Below are 20535 nucleotides of genomic sequence, written 5' to 3'. Positions count from 1 at the left end.
ATTGAGCAGACAGATGTCATCTGATCCTCTGTGGAGCAGGATTACAGACCTCAGACAGCTTCTCATCAGCAAGATTTGTGTGGCAGTGCCACGGTGTAGATTTCTGCTGTTAAATTCAGCTTATGTGTTTTGTCGTTGATGTTTTAATCAACATTTATCTACGAGGGCAGGCCAAGCTAGAGCAGGTACGTAAAAATGGAGTTTCTCAGAAATCTGGTCAGTGCATGAGCTCTAATTCTGCCCTTGTCAGCTACAGAGGCAGGATGTTAGAGCGACCGTAGCGTCGAGCAGAGTGAAATACGTAGCAAATTGGCCTTTACCGAACAGCAACCTGTGGCTCGTTGATTCTCGCTTAGGGTGCGAGAGGTCCCGGGTTCAAATCCCGGACGAGCCCTCTTCTGTCTTTGCAGCCTCTTTTCTAGAGCAGTTTCAGTCCATTCTGCCATTCTTGGGCCAAACATACGCCACTGTCAAGTAGACTAAAGCTGCGACTGCATGTTTTCATGCCCACATCTCGCTGCTCTTCTTAGTTCCTCATCTGCAGTTTAAACTTTGCCTTGACATTTTTCTAAACATTGGTTTAGGAATGCAGCCCAAGCATTCTTGGATCGCTTCACGGCGCTGTGAGCCTTCATCTTGCGTTTGCTAGTTGCAGGAGCATCTGAGGGCTTGTCGGTTATGGGGTGTGTTTTTTTTGTTTTATTGCTGGTATGGGAGCGAGAGGGCCCAAGCTCAAATCCCAGAGACCTCGCTTTGCAGCTCCTTTTTTTGAGTAGTATCTGGGAACATGGTGGCTCGTTGGTCTAGGGGTATAATTCTCGCTTCGGGTGAGAGCGGTCCCGGGTTCAAATCCCGGACGAGCCCACATTGAGCATCTTACTGAAAAGTAGCAGACCGTTCTGCCTTCTTTCGGCCAATAATACACCTGCATGTTTTCACGCCAACTTCTCCCTGTTCTCAGTTCCTCATCTGCAATTTAAACTTTGTACAACAGAAGTGAATGTGTCTGAGATGGCTCAGATTGGCTGCCATGCAGGGTAGCCGTTTGCGGTTGACTGGAGGCTCGTGTCCTTTGCTTTGATGTTTTTCTCAATATTGGTTTACAAGGTTCGGAGAGCATTACACTGAAGATTTAAAGGTCCCTGGTTCGATCCCGGGTTTACTCAGAGTGGAGCCGTGAATGCTTTTCAGACACCATTCTGATGCTTGCTGGTTAGTTGCTTTTCGCAGAGCCTCCTTGAGTGTTTTCTACACTTCAGACAGACGAACTGACACTGTTGGTTCCATGGTGTAACGGTTAGCACTCTGGACTCTGAATCCAGCAATCCGAGTTCAAATCTCGGTGGAACCTTCAAGAGTCTGTCTGGCAGTGTTTGGCATGGAGGAGCTTGGCCTTATCTCACAATTTTGTCTCTGACAGTGTGTCTTTAAATGTATTGCTAAACTGGCCTCCTTTAACCATGGCCTCCAAACCATCTAGAACTCAAATAAAACTAAGCAGGAACTAAATTGAGCAGACAGATGTCATCTGATCCTCTGTGGAGCAGGATTACAGACCTCAGACAGCTTCTCATCAGCAAGATTTGTGTGGCAGTGCCACGGTGTAGATTTCTGCTGTTAAATTCAGCTTATGTGTTTTGTCGTTGATGTTTTAATCAACATTTATCTACGAGGGCAGGCCAAGCTAGAGCAGGTACGTAAAAATGGAGTTTCTCAGAAATCTGGTCAGTGCATGAGCTCTAATTCTGCCCTTGTCAGCTACAGAGGCAGGATGTTAGAGCGACCGTAGCGTCGAGCAGAGTGAAATACGTAGCAAATTGGCCTTTACCGAACAGCAACCTGTGGCTCGTTGGTCTAGGGGTATGATTCTCGCTTAGGGTGCGAGAGGTCCCGGGTTCAAATCCCGGACGAGCCCTCTTCTGTCTTTGCAGCCTCTTTTCTAGAGCAGTTTCAGTCCATTCTGCCATTCTTGGGCCAAACATACGCCACTGTCAAGTAGACTAAAGCTGCGACTGCATGTTTTCATGCCCACATCTCGCTGCTCTTCTTAGTTCCTCATCTGCAGTTTAAACTTTGCCTTGACATTTTTCTAAACATTGGTTTAGGAATGCAGCCCAAGCATTCTTGGATCGCTTCACGGCGCTGTGAGCCTTCATCTTGCGTTTGCTAGTTGCAGGAGCATCTGAGGGCTTGTCGGTTATGGGGTGTGTTTTTTTTGTTTTATTGCTGGTATGGGAGCGAGAGGGCCCAAGCTCAAATCCCAGAGACCTCGCTTTGCAGCTCCTTTTTTTGAGTAGTATCTGGGAACATGGTGGCTCGTTGGTCTAGGGGTATGATTCTCGCTTCGGGTGCGAGAGGTCCCGGGTTCAAATCCCGGACGAGCCCACATTGAGCATCTTACTGAAAAGTAGCAGACCGTTCTGCCTTCTTTCGGCCAATAATACACCTGCATGTTTTCACGCCAACTTCTCCCTGTTCTCAGTTCCTCATCTGCAATTTAAACTTTGTACAACAGAAGTGAATGTGTCTGAGATGGCTCAGATTGGCTGCCATGCAGGGTAGCCGTTTGCGGTTGACTGGAGGCTCGTGTCCTTTGCTTTGATGTTTTTCTCAATATTGGTTTACAAGGTTCGGAGAGCGTTACACTGAAGATTTAAAGGTCCCTGGTTCGATCCCGGGTTTACTCAGAGTGGAGCCGTGAATGCTTTTCAGACACCATTCTGATGCTTGCTGGTTAGTTGCTTTTCGCAGAGCCTCCTTGAGTGTTTTCTACACTTCAGACAGACGAACTGACACTGTTGGTTCCATGGTGTAACGGTTAGCACTCTGGACTCTGAATCCAGCAATCCGAGTTCAAATCTCGGTGGAACCTTCAAGAGTCTGTCTGGCAGTGTTTGGCATGGAGGAGCTTGGGCTTATGTCACAATTTTGTCTCTGACAGTGTGTCTTTAAATGTATTGCTAAACTGGCCTCCTTTAACCATGGCCTCCAAACCATCTAGAACTCAAATAAAACTAAGCAGGAACTAAATTGAGCAGACAGATGTCATCTGATCCTCTGTGGAGCAGGATTACAGACCTCAGACAGCTTCTCATCAGCAAGATTTGTGTGGCAGTGCCACGGTGTAGATTTCTGCTGTTAAATTCAGCTTATGTGTTTTGTCGTTGATGTTTTAATCAACATTTATCTACGAGGGCAGGCCAAGCTAGAGCAGGTACGTAAAAATGGAGTTTCTCAGAAATCTGGTCAGTGCATGAGCTCTAATTCTGCCCTTGTCAGCTACAGAGGCAGGATGTTAGAGCGACCGTAGCGGCGAGCAGAGTGAAATACGTAGCAAATTGGCCTTTACCGAACAGCAACCTGTGGCTCGTTGGTCTAGGGGTATGATTCTCGCTTAGGGTGCGAGAGGTCCCGGGTTCAAATCCCGGTCGAGCCCTCTTCTGTCTTTGCAGCCTCTTTTCTAGAGCAGTTTCAGTCCATTCTGCCATTCTTGGGCCAAACATACGCCACTGTCAAGTAGACTAAAGCTGCGACTGCATGTTTTCATGCCCACATCTCGCTGCTCTTCTTAGTTCCTCATCTGCAGTTTAAACTTTGCCTTGACATTTTTCTAAACATTGGTTTAGGAATGCAGCCCAAGCATTCTTGGATCGCTTCACGGCGCTGTGAGCCTTCATCTTGCGTTTGCTAGTTGCAGGAGCATCTGAGGGCTTGTCGGTTATGGGGTGTGTTTTTTTTGTTTTATTGCTGGTATGGGAGCGAGAGGGCCCAAGCTCAAATCCCAGAGACCTCGCTTTGCAGCTCCTTTTTTTGAGTAGTATCTGGGAACATGGTGGCTCGTTGGTCTAGGGGTATGATTCTCGCTTCGGGTGCGAGAGGTTCCGGGTTCAAATCCCGGACGAGCCCACATTGAGCATCTTACTGAAAAGTAGCAGACCGTTCTGCCTTCTTTCGGCCAATAATACACCTGCATGTTTTCACGCCAACTTCTCCCTGTTCTCAGTTCCTCATCTGCAATTTAAACTTTGTACAACAGAAGTGAATGTGTCTGAGATGGCTCAGATTGGCTGCCATGCAGGGTAGCCGTTTGCGGTTGACTGGAGACTCGTGTCCTTTGCTTTGATGTTTTTCTCAATATTGGTTTACAAGGTTCGGAGAGCGTTACACTGAAGATTTAAAGGTCCCTGGTTCGATCCCGGGTTTACTCAGAGTGGAGCCGTGAATGCTTTTCAGACACCATTCTGATGCTTGCTGGTTAGTTGCTTTTCGCAGAGCCTCCTTGAGTGTTTTCTACACTTCAGACAGACGAGCTGACACTGTTGGTTCCATGGTGTAACGGTTAGCACTCTGGACTCTGAATCCAGCAATCCGAGTTCAAATCTCGGTGGAACCTTCAAGAGTCTGTCTGGCAGTGTTTGGCATGGAGGAGCTTGGGCTTATGTCACAATTTTGTCTCTGACAGTGTGTCTTTAAATGTATTGCTAAACTGGCCTCCTTTAACCATGGCCTCCAAACCATCTAGAACTCAAATAAAACTAAGCAGGAACTAAATTGAGCAGACAGATGTCATCTGATCCTCTGTGGAGCAGGATTACAGACCTCAGACAGCTTCTCATCAGCAAGATTTGTGTGGCAGTGCCACGGTGTAGATTTCTGCTGTTAAATTCAGCTTATGTGTTTTGTCGTTGATGTTTTAATCAACATTTATCTACGAGGGCAGGCCAAGCTAGAGCAGGTACGTAAAAATGGAGTTTCTCAGAAATCTGGTCAGTGCATGAGCTCTAATTCTGCCCTTGTCAGCTACAGAGGCAGGATGTTAGAGCGACCGTAGCGTCGAGCAGAGTGAAATACGTAGCAAATTGGCCTTTACCGAACAGCAACCTGTGGCTCGTTGGTCTAGGGGTATGATTCTCGCTTAGGGTGCGAGAGGTCCCGGGTTCAAATCCCGGACGAGCCCTCTTCTGTCTTTGCAGCCTCTTTTCTAGAGCAGTTTCAGTCCATTCTGCCATTCTTGGGCCAAACATACGCCACTGTCAAGTAGACTAAAGCTGCGACTGCATGTTTTCATGCCCACATCTCGCTGCTCTTCTTAGTTCCTCATCTGCAGTTTAAACTTTGCCTTGACATTTTTCTAAACATTGGTTTAGGAATGCAGCCCAAGCATTCTTGGATCGCTTCACGGCGCTGTGAGCCTTCATCTTGCGTTTGCTAGTTGCAGGAGCATCTGAGGGCTTGTCGGTTATGGGGTGTGTTTTTTTTGTTTTATTGCTGGTATGGGAGCGAGAGGGCCCAAGCTCAAATCCCAGAGACCTCGCTTTGCAGCTCCTTTTTTTGAGTAGTATCTGGGAACATGGTGGCTCGTTGGTCTAGGGGTATGATTCTCGCTTCGGGTGCGAGAGGTCCCGGGTTCAAATCCCGGATGAGCCCACATTGAGCATCTTACTGAAAAGTAGCAGACCGTTCTGCCTTCTTTCGGCCAATAATACACCTGCATGTTTTCACGCCAACTTCTCCCTGTTCTCAGTTCCTCATCTGCAATTTAAACTTTGTACAACAGAAGTGAATGTGTCTGAGATGGCTCAGATTGGCTGCCATGCAGGGTAGCCGTTTGCGGTTGACTGGAGGCTCGTGTCCTTTGCTTTGATGTTTTTCTCAATATTGGTTTACAAGGTTCGGAGAGCGTTACACTGAAGATTTAAAGGTCCCTGGTTCGATCCCGGGTTTACTCAGAGTGGAGCCGTGAATGCTTTTCAGACACCATTCTGATGCTTGCTGGTTAGTTGCTTTTCGCAGAGCCTCCTTGAGTGTTTTCTACACTTCAGACAGACGAACTGACACTGTTGGTTCCATGGTGTAACGGTTAGCACTCTGGACTCTGAATCCAGCAATCCGAGTTCAAATCTCGGTGGAACCTTCAAGAGTCTGTCTGGCAGTGTTTGGCATGGAGGAGCTTGGGCTTATGTCACAATTTTGTCTCTGACAGTGTGTCTTTAAATGTATTGCTAAACTGGCCTCCTTTAACCATGGCCTCCAAACCATCTAGAACTCAAATAAAACTAAGCAGGAACTAAATTGAGCAGACAGATGTCATCTGATCCTCTGTGGAGCAGGATTACAGACCTCAGACAGCTTCTCATCAGCAAGATTTGTGTGGCAGTGCCACGGTGTAGATTTCTGCTGTTAAATTCAGCTTATGTGTTTTGTCGTTGATGTTTTAATCAACATTTATCTACGAGGGCAGGCCAAGCTAGAGCAGGTACGTAAAAATGGAGTTTCTCAGAAATCTGGTCAGTGCATGAGCTCTAATTCTGCCCTTGTCAGCTACAGAGGCAGGATGTTAGAGCGACCGTAGCGTCGAGCAGAGTGAAATACGTAGCAAATTGGCCTTTACCGAACAGCAACCTGTGGCTCGTTGGTCTAGGGGTATGATTCTCGCTTAGGGTGCGAGAGGTCCCGGGTTCAAATCCCGGACGAGCCCTCTTCTGTCTTTGCAGCCTCTTTTCTAGAGCAGTTTCAGTCCATTCTGCCATTCTTGGGCCAAACATACGCCACTGTCAAGTAGACTAAAGCTGCGACTGCATGTTTTCATGCCCACATCTCGCTGCTCTTCTTAGTTCCTCATCTGCAGTTTAAACTTTGCCTTGACATTTTTCTAAACATTGGTTTAGGAATGCAGCCCAAGCATTCTTGGATCGCTTCACGGCGCTGTGAGCCTTCATCTTGCGTTTGCTAGTTGCAGGAGCATCTGAGGGCTTGTCGGTTATGGGGTGTGTTTTTTTTGTTTTATTGCTGGTATGGGAGCGAGAGGGCCCAAGCTCAAATCCCAGAGACCTCGCTTTGCAGCTCCTTTTTTTGAGTAGTATCTGGGAACATGGTGGCTCGTTGGTCTAGGGGTATGATTCTCGCTTCGGGTGCGAGAGGTCCCGGGTTCAAATCCCGGATGAGCCCACATTGAGCATCTTACTGAAAAGTAGCAGACCGTTCTGCCTTCTTTCGGCCAATAATACACCTGCATGTTTTCACGCCAACTTCTCCCTGTTCTCAGTTCCTCATCTGCAATTTAAACTTTGTACAACAGAAGTGAATGTGTCTGAGATGGCTCAGATTGGCTGCCATGCAGGGTAGCCGTTTGCGGTTGACTGGAGGCTCGTGTCCTTTGCTTTGATGTTTTTCTCAATATTGGTTTACAAGGTTCGGAGAGCGTTACACTGAAGATTTAAAGGTCCCTGGTTCGATCCCGGGTTTACTCAGAGTGGAGCCGTGAATGCTTTTCAGACACCATTCTGATGCTTGCTGGTTAGTTGCTTTTCGCAGAGCCTCCTTGAGTGTTTTCTACACTTCAGACAGACGAACTGACACTGTTGGTTCCATGGTGTAACGGTTAGCACTCTGGACTCTGAATCCAGCAATCCGAGTTCAAATCTCGGTGGAACCTTCAAGAGTCTGTCTGGCAGTGTTTGGCATGGAGGAGCTTGGGCTTATGTCACAATTTTGTCTCTGACAGTGTGTCTTTAAATGTATTGCTAAACTGGCCTCCTTTAACCATGGCCTCCAAACCATCTAGAACTCAAATAAAACTAAGCAGGAACTAAATTGAGCAGACAGATGTCATCTGATCCTCTGTGGAGCAGGATTACAGACCTCAGACAGCTTCTCATCAGCAAGATTTGTGTGGCAGTGCCACGGTGTAGATTTCTGCTGTTAAATTCAGCTTATGTGTTTTGTCGTTGATGTTTTAATCAACATTTATCTACGAGGGCAGGCCAAGCTAGAGCAGGTACGTAAAAATGGAGTTTCTCAGAAATCTGGTCAGTGCATGAGCTCTAATTCTGCCCTTGTCAGCTACAGAGGCAGGATGTTAGAGCGACCGTAGCGGCGAGCAGAGTGAAATACGTAGCAAATTGGCCTTTACCGAACAGCAAGCTGTGGCTCGTTGGTCTAGGGGTATGATTCTCGCTTAGGGTGCGAGAGGTCCCGGGTTCAAATCCCGGTCGAGCCCTCTTCTGTCTTTGCAGCCTCTTTTCTAGAGCAGTTTCAGTCCATTCTGCCATTCTTGGGCCAAACATACGCCACTGTCAAGTAGACTAAAGCTGCGACTGCATGTTTTCATGCCCACATCTCGCTGCTCTTCTTAGTTCCTCATCTGCAGTTTAAACTTTGCCTTGACATTTTTCTAAACATTGGTTTAGGAATGCAGCCCAAGCATTCTTGGATCGCTTCACGGCGCTGTGAGCCTTCATCTTGCGTTTGCTAGTTGCAGGAGCATCTGAGGGCTTGTCGGTTATGGGGTGTGTTTTTTTTGTTTTATTGCTGGTATGGGAGCGAGAGGGCCCAAGCTCAAATCCCAGAGACCTCGCTTTGCAGCTCCTTTTTTTGAGTAGTATCTGGGAACATGGTGGCTCGTTGGTCTAGGGGTATGATTCTCGCTTCGGGTGCGAGAGGTTCCGGGTTCAAATCCCGGACGAGCCCACATTGAGCATCTTACTGAAAAGTAGCAGACCGTTCTGCCTTCTTTCGGCCAATAATACACCTGCATGTTTTCACGCCAACTTCTCCCTGTTCTCAGTTCCTCATCTGCAATTTAAACTTTGTACAACAGAAGTGAATGTGTCTGAGATGGCTCAGATTGGCTGCCATGCAGGGTAGCCGTTTGCGGTTGACTGGAGACTCGTGTCCTTTGCTTTGATGTTTTTCTCAATATTGGTTTACAAGGTTCGGAGAGCGTTACACTGAAGATTTAAAGGTCCCTGGTTCGATCCCGGGTTTACTCAGAGTGGAGCCGTGAATGCTTTTCAGACACCATTCTGATGCTTGCTGGTTAGTTGCTTTTCGCAGAGCCTCCTTGAGTGTTTTCTACACTTCAGACAGACGAACTGACACTGTTGGTTCCATGGTGTAACGGTTAGCACTCTGGACTCTGAATCCAGCAATCCGAGTTCAAATCTCGGTGGAACCTTCAAGAGTCTGTCTGGCAGTGTTTGGCATGGAGGAGCTTGGGCTTATGTCACAATTTTGTCTCTGACAGTGTGTCTTTAAATGTATTGCTAAACTGGCCTCCTTTAACCATGGCCTCCAAACCATCTAGAACTCAAATAAAACTAAGCAGGAACTAAATTGAGCAGACAGATGTCATCTGATCCTCTGTGGAGCAGGATTACAGACCTCAGACAGCTTCTCATCAGCAAGATTTGTGTGGCAGTGCCACGGTGTAGATTTCTGCTGTTAAATTCAGCTTATGTGTTTTGTCGTTGATGTTTTAATCAACATTTATCTACGAGGGCAGGCCAAGCTAGAGCAGGTACGTAAAAATGGAGTTTCTCAGAAATCTGGTCAGTGCATGAGCTCTAATTCTGCCCTTGTCAGCTACAGAGGCAGGATGTTAGAGCGACCGTAGCGTCGAGCAGAGTGAAATACGTAGCAAATTGGCCTTTACCGAACAGCAACCTGTGGCTCGTTGATTCTCGCTTAGGGTGCGAGAGGTCCCGGGTTCAAATCCCGGACGAGCCCTCTTCTGTCTTTGCAGCCTCTTTTCTAGAGCAGTTTCAGTCCATTCTGCCATTCTTGGGCCAAACATACGCCACTGTCAAGTAGACTAAAGCTGCGACTGCATGTTTTCATGCCCACATCTCGCTGCTCTTCTTAGTTCCTCATCTGCAGTTTAAACTTTGCCTTGACATTTTTCTAAACATTGGTTTAGGAATGCAGCCCAAGCATTCTTGGATCGCTTCACGGCGCTGTGAGCCTTCATCTTGCGTTTGCTAGTTGCAGGAGCATCTGAGGGCTTGTCGGTTATGGGGTGTGTTTTTTTTGTTTTATTGCTGGTATGGGAGCGAGAGGGCCCAAGCTCAAATCCCAGAGACCTCGCTTTGCAGCTCCTTTTTTTGAGTAGTATCTGGGAACATGGTGGCTCGTTGGTCTAGGGGTATAATTCTCGCTTCGGGTGAGAGCGGTCCCGGGTTCAAATCCCGGACGAGCCCACATTGAGCATCTTACTGAAAAGTAGCAGACCGTTCTGCCTTCTTTCGGCCAATAATACACCTGCATGTTTTCACGCCAACTTCTCCCTGTTCTCAGTTCCTCATCTGCAATTTAAACTTTGTACAACAGAAGTGAATGTGTCTGAGATGGCTCAGATTGGCTGCCATGCAGGGTAGCCGTTTGCGGTTGACTGGAGGCTCGTGTCCTTTGCTTTGATGTTTTTCTCAATATTGGTTTACAAGGTTCGGAGAGCGTTACACTGAAGATTTAAAGGTCCCTGGTTCGATCCCGGGTTTACTCAGAGTGGAGCCGTGAATGCTTTTCAGACACCATTCTGATGCTTGCTGGTTAGTTGCTTTTCGCAGAGCCTCCTTGAGTGTTTTCTACACTTCAGACAGACGAACTGACACTGTTGGTTCCATGGTGTAACGGTTAGCACTCTGGACTCTGAATCCAGCAATCCGAGTTCAAATCTCGGTGGAACCTTCAAGAGTCTGTCTGGCAGTGTTTGGCATGGAGGAGCTTGGCCTTATCTCACAATTTTGTCTCTGACAGTGTGTCTTTAAATGTATTGCTAAACTGGCCTCCTTTAACCATGGCCTCCAAACCATCTAGAACTCAAATAAAACTAAGCAGGAACTAAATTGAGCAGACAGATGTCATCTGATCCTCTGTGGAGCAGGATTACAGACCTCAGACAGCTTCTCATCAGCAAGATTTGTGTGGCAGTGCCACGGTGTAGATTTCTGCTGTTAAATTCAGCTTATGTGTTTTGTCGTTGATGTTTTAATCAACATTTATCTACGAGGGCAGGCCAAGCTAGAGCAGGTACGTAAAAATGGAGTTTCTCAGAAATCTGGTCAGTGCATGAGCTCTAATTCTGCCCTTGTCAGCTACAGAGGCAGGATGTTAGAGCGACCGTAGCGTCGAGCAGAGTGAAATACGTAGCAAATTGGCCTTTACCGAACAGCAACCTGTGGCTCGTTGGTCTAGGGGTATGATTCTCGCTTAGGGTGCGAGAGGTCCCGGGTTCAAATCCCGGACGAGCCCTCTTCTGTCTTTGCAGCCTCTTTTCTAGAGCAGTTTCAGTCCATTCTGCCATTCTTGGGCCAAACATACGCCACTGTCAAGTAGACTAAAGCTGCGACTGCATGTTTTCATGCCCACATCTCGCTGCTCTTCTTAGTTCCTCATCTGCAGTTTAAACTTTGCCTTGACATTTTTCTAAACATTGGTTTAGGAATGCAGCCCAAGCATTCTTGGATCGCTTCACGGCGCTGTGAGCCTTCATCTTGCGTTTGCTAGTTGCAGGAGCATCTGAGGGCTTGTCGGTTATGGGGTGTGTTTTTTTTGTTTTATTGCTGGTATGGGAGCGAGAGGGCCCAAGCTCAAATCCCAGAGACCTCGCTTTGCAGCTCCTTTTTTTGAGTAGTATCTGGGAACATGGTGGCTCGTTGGTCTAGGGGTATGATTCTCGCTTCGGGTGCGAGAGGTCCCGGGTTCAAATCCCGGACGAGCCCACATTGAGCATCTTACTGAAAAGTAGCAGACCGTTCTGCCTTCTTTCGGCCAATAATACACCTGCATGTTTTCACGCCAACTTCTCCCTGTTCTCAGTTCCTCATCTGCAATTTAAACTTTGTACAACAGAAGTGAATGTGTCTGAGATGGCTCAGATTGGCTGCCATGCAGGGTAGCCGTTTGCGGTTGACTGGAGGCTCGTGTCCTTTGCTTTGATGTTTTTCTCAATATTGGTTTACAAGGTTCGGAGAGCGTTACACTGAAGATTTAAAGGTCCCTGGTTCGATCCCGGGTTTACTCAGAGTGGAGCCGTGAATGCTTTTCAGACACCATTCTGATGCTTGCTGGTTAGTTGCTTTTCGCAGAGCCTCCTTGAGTGTTTTCTACACTTCAGACAGACGAACTGACACTGTTGGTTCCATGGTGTAACGGTTAGCACTCTGGACTCTGAATCCAGCAATCCGAGTTCAAATCTCGGTGGAACCTTCAAGAGTCTGTCTGGCAGTGTTTGGCATGGAGGAGCTTGGGCTTATGTCACAATTTTGTCTCTGACAGTGTGTCTTTAAATGTATTGCTAAACTGGCCTCCTTTAACCATGGCCTCCAAACCATCTAGAACTCAAATAAAACTAAGCAGGAACTAAATTGAGCAGACAGATGTCATCTGATCCTCTGTGGAGCAGGATTACAGACCTCAGACAGCTTCTCATCAGCAAGATTTGTGTGGCAGTGCCACGGTGTAGATTTCTGCTGTTAAATTCAGCTTATGTGTTTTGTCGTTGATGTTTTAATCAACATTTATCTACGAGGGCAGGCCAAGCTAGAGCAGGTACGTAAAAATGGAGTTTCTCAGAAATCTGGTCAGTGCATGAGCTCTAATTCTGCCCTTGTCAGCTACAGAGGCAGGATGTTAGAGCGACCGTAGCGGCGAGCAGAGTGAAATACGTAGCAAATTGGCCTTTACCGAACAGCAACCTGTGGCTCGTTGGTCTAGGGGTATGATTCTCGCTTAGGGTGCGAGAGGTCCCGGGTTCAAATCCCGGTCGAGCCCTCTTCTGTCTTTGCAGCCTCTTTTCTAGAGCAGTTTCAGTCCATTCTGCCATTCTTGGGCCAAACATACGCCACTGTCAAGTAGACTAAAGCTGCGACTGCATGTTTTCATGCCCACATCTCGCTGCTCTTCTTAGTTCCTCATCTGCAGTTTAAACTTTGCCTTGACATTTTTCTAAACATTGGTTTAGGAATGCAGCCCAAGCATTCTTGGATCGCTTCACGGCGCTGTGAGCCTTCATCTTGCGTTTGCTAGTTGCAGGAGCATCTGAGGGCTTGTCGGTTATGGGGTGTGTTTTTTTTGTTTTATTGCTGGTATGGGAGCGAGAGGGCCCAAGCTCAAATCCCAGAGACCTCGCTTTGCAGCTCCTTTTTTTGAGTAGTATCTGGGAACATGGTGGCTCGTTGGTCTAGGGGTATGATTCTCGCTTCGGGTGCGAGAGGTTCCGGGTTCAAATCCCGGACGAGCCCACATTGAGCATCTTACTGAAAAGTAGCAGACCGTTCTGCCTTCTTTCGGCCAATAATACACCTGCATGTTTTCACGCCAACTTCTCCCTGTTCTCAGTTCCTCATCTGCAATTTAAACTTTGTACAACAGAAGTGAATGTGTCTGAGATGGCTCAGATTGGCTGCCATGCAGGGTAGCCGTTTGCGGTTGACTGGAGACTCGTGTCCTTTGCTTTGATGTTTTTCTCAATATTGGTTTACAAGGTTCGGAGAGCGTTACACTGAAGATTTAAAGGTCCCTGGTTCGATCCCGGGTTTACTCAGAGTGGAGCCGTGAATGCTTTTCAGACACCATTCTGATGCTTGCTGGTTAGTTGCTTTTCGCAGAGCCTCCTTGAGTGTTTTCTACACTTCAGACAGACGAGCTGACACTGTTGGTTCCATGGTGTAACGGTTAGCACTCTGGACTCTGAATCCAGCAATCCGAGTTCAAATCTCGGTGGAACCTTCAAGAGTCTGTCTGGCAGTGTTTGGCATGGAGGAGCTTGGGCTTATGTCACAATTTTGTCTCTGACAGTGTGTCTTTAAATGTATTGCTAAACTGGCCTCCTTTAACCATGGCCTCCAAACCATCTAGAACTCAAATAAAACTAAGCAGGAACTAAATTGAGCAGACAGATGTCATCTGATCCTCTGTGGAGCAGGATTACAGACCTCAGACAGCTTCTCATCAGCAAGATTTGTGTGGCAGTGCCACGGTGTAGATTTCTGCTGTTAAATTCAGCTTATGTGTTTTGTCGTTGATGTTTTAATCAACATTTATCTACGAGGGCAGGCCAAGCTAGAGCAGGTACGTAAAAATGGAGTTTCTCAGAAATCTGGTCAGTGCATGAGCTCTAATTCTGCCCTTGTCAGCTACAGAGGCAGGATGTTAGAGCGACCGTAGCGTCGAGCAGAGTGAAATACGTAGCAAATTGGCCTTTACCGAACAGCAACCTGTGGCTCGTTGATTCTCGCTTAGGGTGCGAGAGGTCCCGGGTTCAAATCCCGGACGAGCCCTCTTCTGTCTTTGCAGCCTCTTTTCTAGAGCAGTTTCAGTCCATTCTGCCATTCTTGGGCCAAACATACGCCACTGTCAAGTAGACTAAAGCTGCGACTGCATGTTTTCATGCCCACATCTCGCTGCTCTTCTTAGTTCCTCATCTGCAGTTTAAACTTTGCCTTGACATTTTTCTAAACATTGGTTTAGGAATGCAGCCCAAGCATTCTTGGATCGCTTCACGGCGCTGTGAGCCTTCATCTTGCGTTTGCTAGTTGCAGGAGCATCTGAGGGCTTGTCGGTTATGGGGTGTGTTTTTTTTGTTTTATTGCTGGTATGGGAGCGAGAGGGCCCAAGCTCAAATCCCAGAGACCTCGCTTTGCAGCTCCTTTTTTTGAGTAGTATCTGGGAACATGGTGGCTCGTTGGTCTAGGGGTATAATTCTCGCTTCGGGTGAGAGCGGTCCCGGGTTCAAATCCCGGACGAGCCCACATTGAGCATCTTACTGAAAAGTAGCAGACCGTTCTGCCTTCTTTCGGCCAATAATACACCTGCATGTTTTCACGCCAACTTCTCCCTGTTCTCAGTTCCTCATCTGCAATTTAAACTTTGTACAACAGAAGTGAATGTGTCTGAGATGGCTCAGATTGGCTGCCATGCAGGGTAGCCGTTTGCGGTTGACTGGAGGCTCGTGTCCTTTGCTTTGATGTTTTTCTCAATATTGGTTTACAAGGTTCGGAGAGCGTTACACTGAAGATTTAAAGGTCCCTGGTTCGATCCCGGGTTTACTCAGAGTGGAGCCGTGAATGCTTTTCAGACACCATTCTGATGCTTGCTGGTTAGTTGCTTTTCGCAGAGCCTCCTTGAGTGTTTTCTACACTTCAGACAGACGAGCTGACACTGTTGGTTCCATGGTGTAACGGTTAGCACTCTGGACTCTGAATCCAGCAATCCGAGTTCAAATCTCGGTGGAACCTTCAAGAGTCTGTCTGGCAGTGTTTGGCATGGAGGAGCTTGGGCTTATGTCACAATTTTGTCTCTGACAGTGTGTCTTTAAATGTATTGCTAAACTGGCCTCCTTTAACCATGGCCTCCAAACCATCTAGAACTCAAATAAAACTAAGCAGGAACTAAATTGAGCAGACAGATGTCATCTGATCCTCTGTGGAGCAGGATTACAGACCTCAGACAGCTTCTCATCAGCAAGATTTGTGTGGCAGTGCCACGGTGTAGATTTCTGCTGTTAAATTCAGCTTATGTGTTTTGTCGTTGATGTTTTAATCAACATTTATCTACGAGGGCAGGCCAAGCTAGAGCAGGTACGTAAAAATGGAGTTTCTCAGAAATCTGGTCAGTGCATGAGCTCTAATTCTGCCCTTGTCAGCTACAGAGGCAGGATGTTAGAGCGACCGTAGCGTCGAGCAGAGTGAAATACGTAGCAAATTGGCCTTTACCGAACAGCAACCTGTGGCTCGTTGGTCTAGGGGTATGATTCTCGCTTAGGGTGCGAGAGGTCCCGGGTTCAAATCCCGGACGAGCCCTCTTCTGTCTTTGCAGCCTCTTTTCTAGAGCAGTTTCAGTCCATTCTGCCATTCTTGGGCCAAACATACGCCACTGTCAAGTAGACTAAAGCTGCGACTGCATGTTTTCATGCCCACATCTCGCTGCTCTTCTTAGTTCCTCATCTGCAGTTTAAACTTTGCCTTGACATTTTTCTAAACATTGGTTTAGGAATGCAGCCCAAGCATTCTTGGATCGCTTCACGGCGCTGTGAGCCTTCATCTTGCGTTTGCTAGTTGCAGGAGCATCTGAGGGCTTGTCGGTTATGGGGTGTGTTTTTTTTGTTTTATTGCTGGTATGGGAGCGAGAGGGCCCAAGCTCAAATCCCAGAGACCTCGCTTTGCAGCTCCTTTTTTTGAGTAGTATCTGGGAACATGGTGGCTCGTTGGTCTAGGGGTATGATTCTCGCTTCGGGTGCGAGAGGTCCCGGGTTCAAATCCCGGATGAGCCCACATTGAGCATCTTACTGAAAAGTAGCAGACCGTTCTGCCTTCTTTCGGCCAATAATACACCTGCATGTTTTCACGCCAACTTCTCCCTGTTCTCAGTTCCTCATCTGCAATTTAAACTTTGTACAACAGAAGTGAATGTGTCTGAGATGGCTCAGATTGGCTGCCATGCAGGGTAGCCGTTTGCGGTTGACTGGAGGCTCGTGTCCTTTGCTTTGATGTTTTTCTCAATATTGGTTTACAAGGTTCGGAGAGCGTTACACTGAAGATTTAAAGGTCCCTGGTTCGATCCCGGGTTTACTCAGAGTGGAGCCGTGAATGCTTTTCAGACACCATTCTGATGCTTGCTGGTTAGTTGCTTTTCGCAGAGCCTCCTTGAGTGTTTTCTACACTTCAGACAGACGAACTGACACTGTTGGTTCCATGGTGTAACGGTTAGCACTCTGGACTCTGAATCCAGCAATCCGAGTTCAAATCTCGGTGGAACCTTCAAGAGTCTGTCTGGCAGTGTTTGGCATGGAGGAGCTTGGGCTTATGTCACAATTTTGTCTCTGACAGTGTGTCTTTAAATGTATTGCTAAACTGGCCTCCTTTAACCATGGCCTCCAAACCATCTAGAACTCAAATAAAACTAAGCAGGAACTAAATTGAGCAGACAGATGTCATCTGATCCTCTGTGGAGCAGGATTACAGACCTCAGACAGCTTCTCATCAGCAAGATTTGTGTGGCAGTGCCACGGTGTAGATTTCTGCTGTTAAATTCAGCTTATGTGTTTTGTCGTTGATGTTTTAATCAACATTTATCTACGAGGGCAGGCCAAGCTAGAGCAGGTACGTAAAAATGGAGTTTCTCAGAAATCTGGTCAGTGCATGAGCTCTAATTCTGCCCTTGTCAGCTACAGAGGCAGGATGTTAGAGCGACCGTAGCGTCGAGCAGAGTGAAATACGTAGCAAATTGGCCTTTACCGAACAGCAACCTGTGGCTCGTTGGTCTAGGGGTATGATTCTCGCTTAGGGTGCGAGAGGTCCCGGGTTCAAATCCCGGACGAGCCCTCTTCTGTCTTTGCAGCCTCTTTTCTAGAGCAGTTTCAGTCCATTCTGCCATTCTTGGGCCAAACATACGCCACTGTCAAGTAGACTAAAGCTGCGACTGCATGTTTTCATGCCCACATCTCGCTGCTCTTCTTAGTTCCTCATCTGCAGTTTAAACTTTGCCTTGACATTTTTCTAAACATTGGTTTAGGAATGCAGCCCAAGCATTCTTGGATCGCTTCACGGCGCTGTGAGCCTTCATCTTGCGTTTGCTAGTTGCAGGAGCATCTGAGGGCTTGTCGGTTATGGGGTGTGTTTTTTTTGTTTTATTGCTGGTATGGGAGCGAGAGGGCCCAAGCTCAAATCCCAGAGACCTCGCTTTGCAGCTCCTTTTTTTGAGTAGTATCTGGGAACATGGTGGCTCGTTGGTCTAGGGGTATGATTCTCGCTTCGGGTGCGAGAGGTCCCGGGTTCAAATCCCGGATGAGCCCACATTGAGCATCTTACTGAAAAGTAGCAGACCGTTCTGCCTTCTTTCGGCCAATAATACACCTGCATGTTTTCACGCCAACTTCTCCCTGTTCTCAGTTCCTCATCTGCAATTTAAACTTTGTACAACAGAAGTGAATGTGTCTGAGATGGCTCAGATTGGCTGCCATGCAGGGTAGCCGTTTGCGGTTGACTGGAGGCTCGTGTCCTTTGCTTTGATGTTTTTCTCAATATTGGTTTACAAGGTTCGGAGAGCGTTACACTGAAGATTTAAAGGTCCCTGGTTCGATCCCGGGTTTACTCAGAGTGGAGCCGTGAATGCTTTTCAGACACCATTCTGATGCTTGCTGGTTAGTTGCTTTTCGCAGAGCCTCCTTGAGTGTTTTCTACACTTCAGACAGACGAACTGACACTGTTGGTTCCATGGTGTAACGGTTAGCACTCTGGACTCTGAATCCAGCAATCCGAGTTCAAATCTCGGTGGAACCTTCAAGAGTCTGTCTGGCAGTGTTTGGCATGGAGGAGCTTGGGCTTATGTCACAATTTTGTCTCTGACAGTGTGTCTTTAAATGTATTGCTAAACTGGCCTCCTTTAACCATGGCCTCCAAACCATCTAGAACTCAAATAAAACTAAGCAGGAACTAAATTGAGCAGACAGATGTCATCTGATCCTCTGTGGAGCAGGATTACAGACCTCAGACAGCTTCTCATCAGCAAGATTTGTGTGGCAGTGCCACGGTGTAGATTTCTGCTGTTAAATTCAGCTTATGTGTTTTGTCGTTGATGTTTTAATCAACATTTATCTACGAGGGCAGGCCAAGCTAGAGCAGGTACGTAAAAATGGAGTTTCTCAGAAATCTGGTCAGTGCATGAGCTCTAATTCTGCCCTTGTCAGCTACAGAGGCAGGATGTTAGAGCGACCGTAGCGGCGAGCAGAGTGAAATACGTAGCAAATTGGCCTTTACCGAACAGCAAGCTGTGGCTCGTTGGTCTAGGGGTATGATTCTCGCTTAGGGTGCGAGAGGTCCCGGGTTCAAATCCCGGTCGAGCCCTCTTCTGTCTTTGCAGCCTCTTTTCTAGAGCAGTTTCAGTCCATTCTGCCATTCTTGGGCCAAACATACGCCACTGTCAAGTAGACTAAAGCTGCGACTGCATGTTTTCATGCCCACATCTCGCTGCTCTTCTTAGTTCCTCATCTGCAGTTTAAACTTTGCCTTGACATTTTTCTAAACATTGGTTTAGGAATGCAGCCCAAGCATTCTTGGATCGCTTCACGGCGCTGTGAGCCTTCATCTTGCGTTTGCTAGTTGCAGGAGCATCTGAGGGCTTGTCGGTTATGGGGTGTGTTTTTTTTGTTTTATTGCTGGTATGGGAGCGAGAGGGCCCAAGCTCAAATCCCAGAGACCTCGCTTTGCAGCTCCTTTTTTTGAGTAGTATCTGGGAACATGGTGGCTCGTTGGTCTAGGGGTATGATTCTCGCTTCGGGTGCGAGAGGTTCCGGGTTCAAATCCCGGACGAGCCCACATTGAGCATCTTACTGAAAAGTAGCAGACCGTTCTGCCTTCTTTCGGCCAATAATACACCTGCATGTTTTCACGCCAACTTCTCCCTGTTCTCAGTTCCTCATCTGCAATTTAAACTTTGTACAACAGAAGTGAATGTGTCTGAGATGGCTCAGATTGGCTGCCATGCAGGGTAGCCGTTTGCGGTTGACTGGAGACTCGTGTCCTTTGCTTTGATGTTTTTCTCAATATTGGTTTACAAGGTTCGGAGAGCGTTACACTGAAGATTTAAAGGTCCCTGGTTCGATCCCGGGTTTACTCAGAGTGGAGCGGTGAATGCTTTTCAGACACCATTCTGATGCTTGCTGGTTAGTTGCTTTTCGCAGAGCCTCCTTGAGTGTTTTCTACACTTCAGACAGACGAGCTGACACTGTTGGTTCCATGGTGTAACGGTTAGCACTCTGGACTCTGAATCCAGCAATCCGAGTTCAAATCTCGGTGGAACCTTCAAGAGTCTGTCTGGCAGTGTTTGGCATGGAGGAGCTTGGGCTTATGTCACAATTTTGTCTCTGACAGTGTGTCTTTAAATGTATTGCTAAACTGGCCTCCTTTAACCATGGCCTCCAAACCATCTAGAACTCAAATAAAACTAAGCAGGAACTAAATTGAGCAGACAGATGTCATCTGATCCTCTGTGGAGCAGGATTACAGACCTCAGACAGCTTCTCATCAGCAAGATTTGTGTGGCAGTGCCACGGTGTAGATTTCTGCTGTTAAATTCAGCTTATGTGTTTTGTCGTTGATGTTTTAATCAACATTTATCTACGAGGGCAGGCCAAGCTAGAGCAGGTACGTAAAAATGGAGTTTCTCAGAAATCTGGTCAGTGCATGAGCTCTAATTCTGCCCTTGTCAGCTACAGAGGCAGGATGTTAGAGCGACCGTAGCGTCGAGCAGAGTGAAATACGTAGCAAATTGGCCTTTACCGAACAGCAACCTGTGGCTCGTTGATTCTCGCTTAGGGTGCGAGAGGTCCCGGGTTCAAATCCCGGACGAGCCCTCTTCTGTCTTTGCAGCCTCTTTTCTAGAGCAGTTTCAGTCCATTCTGCCATTCTTGGGCCAAACATACGCCACTGTCAAGTAGACTAAAGCTGCGACTGCATGTTTTCATGCCCACATCTCGCTGCTCTTCTTAGTTCCTCATCTGCAGTTTAAACTTTGCCTTGACATTTTTCTAAACATTGGTTTAGGAATGCAGCCCAAGCATTCTTGGATCGCTTCACGGCGCTGTGAGCCTTCATCTTGCGTTTGCTAGTTGCAGGAGCATCTGAGGGCTTGTCGGTTATGGGGTGTGTTTTTTTTGTTTTATTGCTGGTATGGGAGCGAGAGGGCCCAAGCTCAAATCCCAGAGACCTCGCTTTGCAGCTCCTTTTTTTGAGTAGTATCTGGGAACATGGTGGCTCGTTG

The 20535-nt window shown here is 47.3% G+C and overlaps 33 non-coding genes across 33 annotated transcripts; all 33 read left to right on the top strand.

Annotated features, from left to right (window-relative positions):
• Window positions 1-1279: 1279 nt before the first annotated feature.
• On the top strand, window positions 1280-1351 carry trnaq-cug (transfer RNA glutamine (anticodon CUG)). The gene has a single exon. It is a non-coding gene; the product is annotated as a tRNA-Gln (tRNA).
• A 492-nt stretch (window positions 1352-1843) lies between these two features.
• On the top strand, window positions 1844-1915 carry trnap-agg (transfer RNA proline (anticodon AGG)). The gene has a single exon. It is a non-coding gene; the product is annotated as a tRNA-Pro (tRNA).
• Window positions 1916-2313: 398 nt separating this feature from the next.
• trnap-cgg (transfer RNA proline (anticodon CGG)) lies at window positions 2314-2385 on the top strand. Its single transcript has one exon. It is a non-coding gene; the product is annotated as a tRNA-Pro (tRNA).
• A 415-nt stretch (window positions 2386-2800) lies between these two features.
• On the top strand, window positions 2801-2872 carry trnaq-cug (transfer RNA glutamine (anticodon CUG)). Its single transcript has one exon. It is a non-coding gene; the product is annotated as a tRNA-Gln (tRNA).
• Window positions 2873-3364: 492 nt separating this feature from the next.
• Window positions 3365-3436, top strand: trnap-agg (transfer RNA proline (anticodon AGG)). Its single transcript has one exon. It is a non-coding gene; the product is annotated as a tRNA-Pro (tRNA).
• A 398-nt stretch (window positions 3437-3834) lies between these two features.
• On the top strand, window positions 3835-3906 carry trnap-cgg (transfer RNA proline (anticodon CGG)). Its single transcript has one exon. It is a non-coding gene; the product is annotated as a tRNA-Pro (tRNA).
• Window positions 3907-4321: 415 nt separating this feature from the next.
• On the top strand, window positions 4322-4393 carry trnaq-cug (transfer RNA glutamine (anticodon CUG)). The gene has a single exon. It is a non-coding gene; the product is annotated as a tRNA-Gln (tRNA).
• A 492-nt stretch (window positions 4394-4885) lies between these two features.
• Window positions 4886-4957, top strand: trnap-agg (transfer RNA proline (anticodon AGG)). The gene has a single exon. It is a non-coding gene; the product is annotated as a tRNA-Pro (tRNA).
• A 398-nt stretch (window positions 4958-5355) lies between these two features.
• On the top strand, window positions 5356-5427 carry trnap-cgg (transfer RNA proline (anticodon CGG)). The gene has a single exon. It is a non-coding gene; the product is annotated as a tRNA-Pro (tRNA).
• A 415-nt stretch (window positions 5428-5842) lies between these two features.
• On the top strand, window positions 5843-5914 carry trnaq-cug (transfer RNA glutamine (anticodon CUG)). Its single transcript has one exon. It is a non-coding gene; the product is annotated as a tRNA-Gln (tRNA).
• Window positions 5915-6406: 492 nt separating this feature from the next.
• On the top strand, window positions 6407-6478 carry trnap-agg (transfer RNA proline (anticodon AGG)). Its single transcript has one exon. It is a non-coding gene; the product is annotated as a tRNA-Pro (tRNA).
• A 398-nt stretch (window positions 6479-6876) lies between these two features.
• trnap-cgg (transfer RNA proline (anticodon CGG)) lies at window positions 6877-6948 on the top strand. Its single transcript has one exon. It is a non-coding gene; the product is annotated as a tRNA-Pro (tRNA).
• Window positions 6949-7363: 415 nt separating this feature from the next.
• Window positions 7364-7435, top strand: trnaq-cug (transfer RNA glutamine (anticodon CUG)). The gene has a single exon. It is a non-coding gene; the product is annotated as a tRNA-Gln (tRNA).
• A 492-nt stretch (window positions 7436-7927) lies between these two features.
• trnap-agg (transfer RNA proline (anticodon AGG)) lies at window positions 7928-7999 on the top strand. Its single transcript has one exon. It is a non-coding gene; the product is annotated as a tRNA-Pro (tRNA).
• Window positions 8000-8397: 398 nt separating this feature from the next.
• trnap-cgg (transfer RNA proline (anticodon CGG)) lies at window positions 8398-8469 on the top strand. The gene has a single exon. It is a non-coding gene; the product is annotated as a tRNA-Pro (tRNA).
• A 415-nt stretch (window positions 8470-8884) lies between these two features.
• On the top strand, window positions 8885-8956 carry trnaq-cug (transfer RNA glutamine (anticodon CUG)). Its single transcript has one exon. It is a non-coding gene; the product is annotated as a tRNA-Gln (tRNA).
• A 1436-nt stretch (window positions 8957-10392) lies between these two features.
• On the top strand, window positions 10393-10464 carry trnaq-cug (transfer RNA glutamine (anticodon CUG)). The gene has a single exon. It is a non-coding gene; the product is annotated as a tRNA-Gln (tRNA).
• Window positions 10465-10956: 492 nt separating this feature from the next.
• trnap-agg (transfer RNA proline (anticodon AGG)) lies at window positions 10957-11028 on the top strand. Its single transcript has one exon. It is a non-coding gene; the product is annotated as a tRNA-Pro (tRNA).
• Window positions 11029-11426: 398 nt separating this feature from the next.
• Window positions 11427-11498, top strand: trnap-cgg (transfer RNA proline (anticodon CGG)). Its single transcript has one exon. It is a non-coding gene; the product is annotated as a tRNA-Pro (tRNA).
• A 415-nt stretch (window positions 11499-11913) lies between these two features.
• trnaq-cug (transfer RNA glutamine (anticodon CUG)) lies at window positions 11914-11985 on the top strand. Its single transcript has one exon. It is a non-coding gene; the product is annotated as a tRNA-Gln (tRNA).
• A 492-nt stretch (window positions 11986-12477) lies between these two features.
• trnap-agg (transfer RNA proline (anticodon AGG)) lies at window positions 12478-12549 on the top strand. The gene has a single exon. It is a non-coding gene; the product is annotated as a tRNA-Pro (tRNA).
• A 398-nt stretch (window positions 12550-12947) lies between these two features.
• trnap-cgg (transfer RNA proline (anticodon CGG)) lies at window positions 12948-13019 on the top strand. The gene has a single exon. It is a non-coding gene; the product is annotated as a tRNA-Pro (tRNA).
• Window positions 13020-13434: 415 nt separating this feature from the next.
• trnaq-cug (transfer RNA glutamine (anticodon CUG)) lies at window positions 13435-13506 on the top strand. The gene has a single exon. It is a non-coding gene; the product is annotated as a tRNA-Gln (tRNA).
• Window positions 13507-14942: 1436 nt separating this feature from the next.
• trnaq-cug (transfer RNA glutamine (anticodon CUG)) lies at window positions 14943-15014 on the top strand. The gene has a single exon. It is a non-coding gene; the product is annotated as a tRNA-Gln (tRNA).
• Window positions 15015-15506: 492 nt separating this feature from the next.
• On the top strand, window positions 15507-15578 carry trnap-agg (transfer RNA proline (anticodon AGG)). Its single transcript has one exon. It is a non-coding gene; the product is annotated as a tRNA-Pro (tRNA).
• A 398-nt stretch (window positions 15579-15976) lies between these two features.
• On the top strand, window positions 15977-16048 carry trnap-cgg (transfer RNA proline (anticodon CGG)). Its single transcript has one exon. It is a non-coding gene; the product is annotated as a tRNA-Pro (tRNA).
• Window positions 16049-16463: 415 nt separating this feature from the next.
• trnaq-cug (transfer RNA glutamine (anticodon CUG)) lies at window positions 16464-16535 on the top strand. Its single transcript has one exon. It is a non-coding gene; the product is annotated as a tRNA-Gln (tRNA).
• A 492-nt stretch (window positions 16536-17027) lies between these two features.
• trnap-agg (transfer RNA proline (anticodon AGG)) lies at window positions 17028-17099 on the top strand. The gene has a single exon. It is a non-coding gene; the product is annotated as a tRNA-Pro (tRNA).
• Window positions 17100-17497: 398 nt separating this feature from the next.
• On the top strand, window positions 17498-17569 carry trnap-cgg (transfer RNA proline (anticodon CGG)). The gene has a single exon. It is a non-coding gene; the product is annotated as a tRNA-Pro (tRNA).
• A 415-nt stretch (window positions 17570-17984) lies between these two features.
• trnaq-cug (transfer RNA glutamine (anticodon CUG)) lies at window positions 17985-18056 on the top strand. The gene has a single exon. It is a non-coding gene; the product is annotated as a tRNA-Gln (tRNA).
• A 492-nt stretch (window positions 18057-18548) lies between these two features.
• On the top strand, window positions 18549-18620 carry trnap-agg (transfer RNA proline (anticodon AGG)). Its single transcript has one exon. It is a non-coding gene; the product is annotated as a tRNA-Pro (tRNA).
• Window positions 18621-19018: 398 nt separating this feature from the next.
• On the top strand, window positions 19019-19090 carry trnap-cgg (transfer RNA proline (anticodon CGG)). The gene has a single exon. It is a non-coding gene; the product is annotated as a tRNA-Pro (tRNA).
• Window positions 19091-19505: 415 nt separating this feature from the next.
• On the top strand, window positions 19506-19577 carry trnaq-cug (transfer RNA glutamine (anticodon CUG)). The gene has a single exon. It is a non-coding gene; the product is annotated as a tRNA-Gln (tRNA).
• The last annotated feature ends 958 nt before the right edge of the window (window positions 19578-20535 follow it).

Source organism: Carassius gibelio, chromosome B3 (genome assembly GCF_023724105.1).
Source record: "Carassius gibelio isolate Cgi1373 ecotype wild population from Czech Republic chromosome B3, carGib1.2-hapl.c, whole genome shotgun sequence".
Classification (NCBI taxonomy): domain Eukaryota; kingdom Metazoa; phylum Chordata; class Actinopteri; order Cypriniformes; family Cyprinidae; genus Carassius; species Carassius gibelio.
The sequence above is the reverse complement of the archived record's forward strand: the minus strand, read 5'-3'. Positions and strand labels throughout refer to the sequence as shown.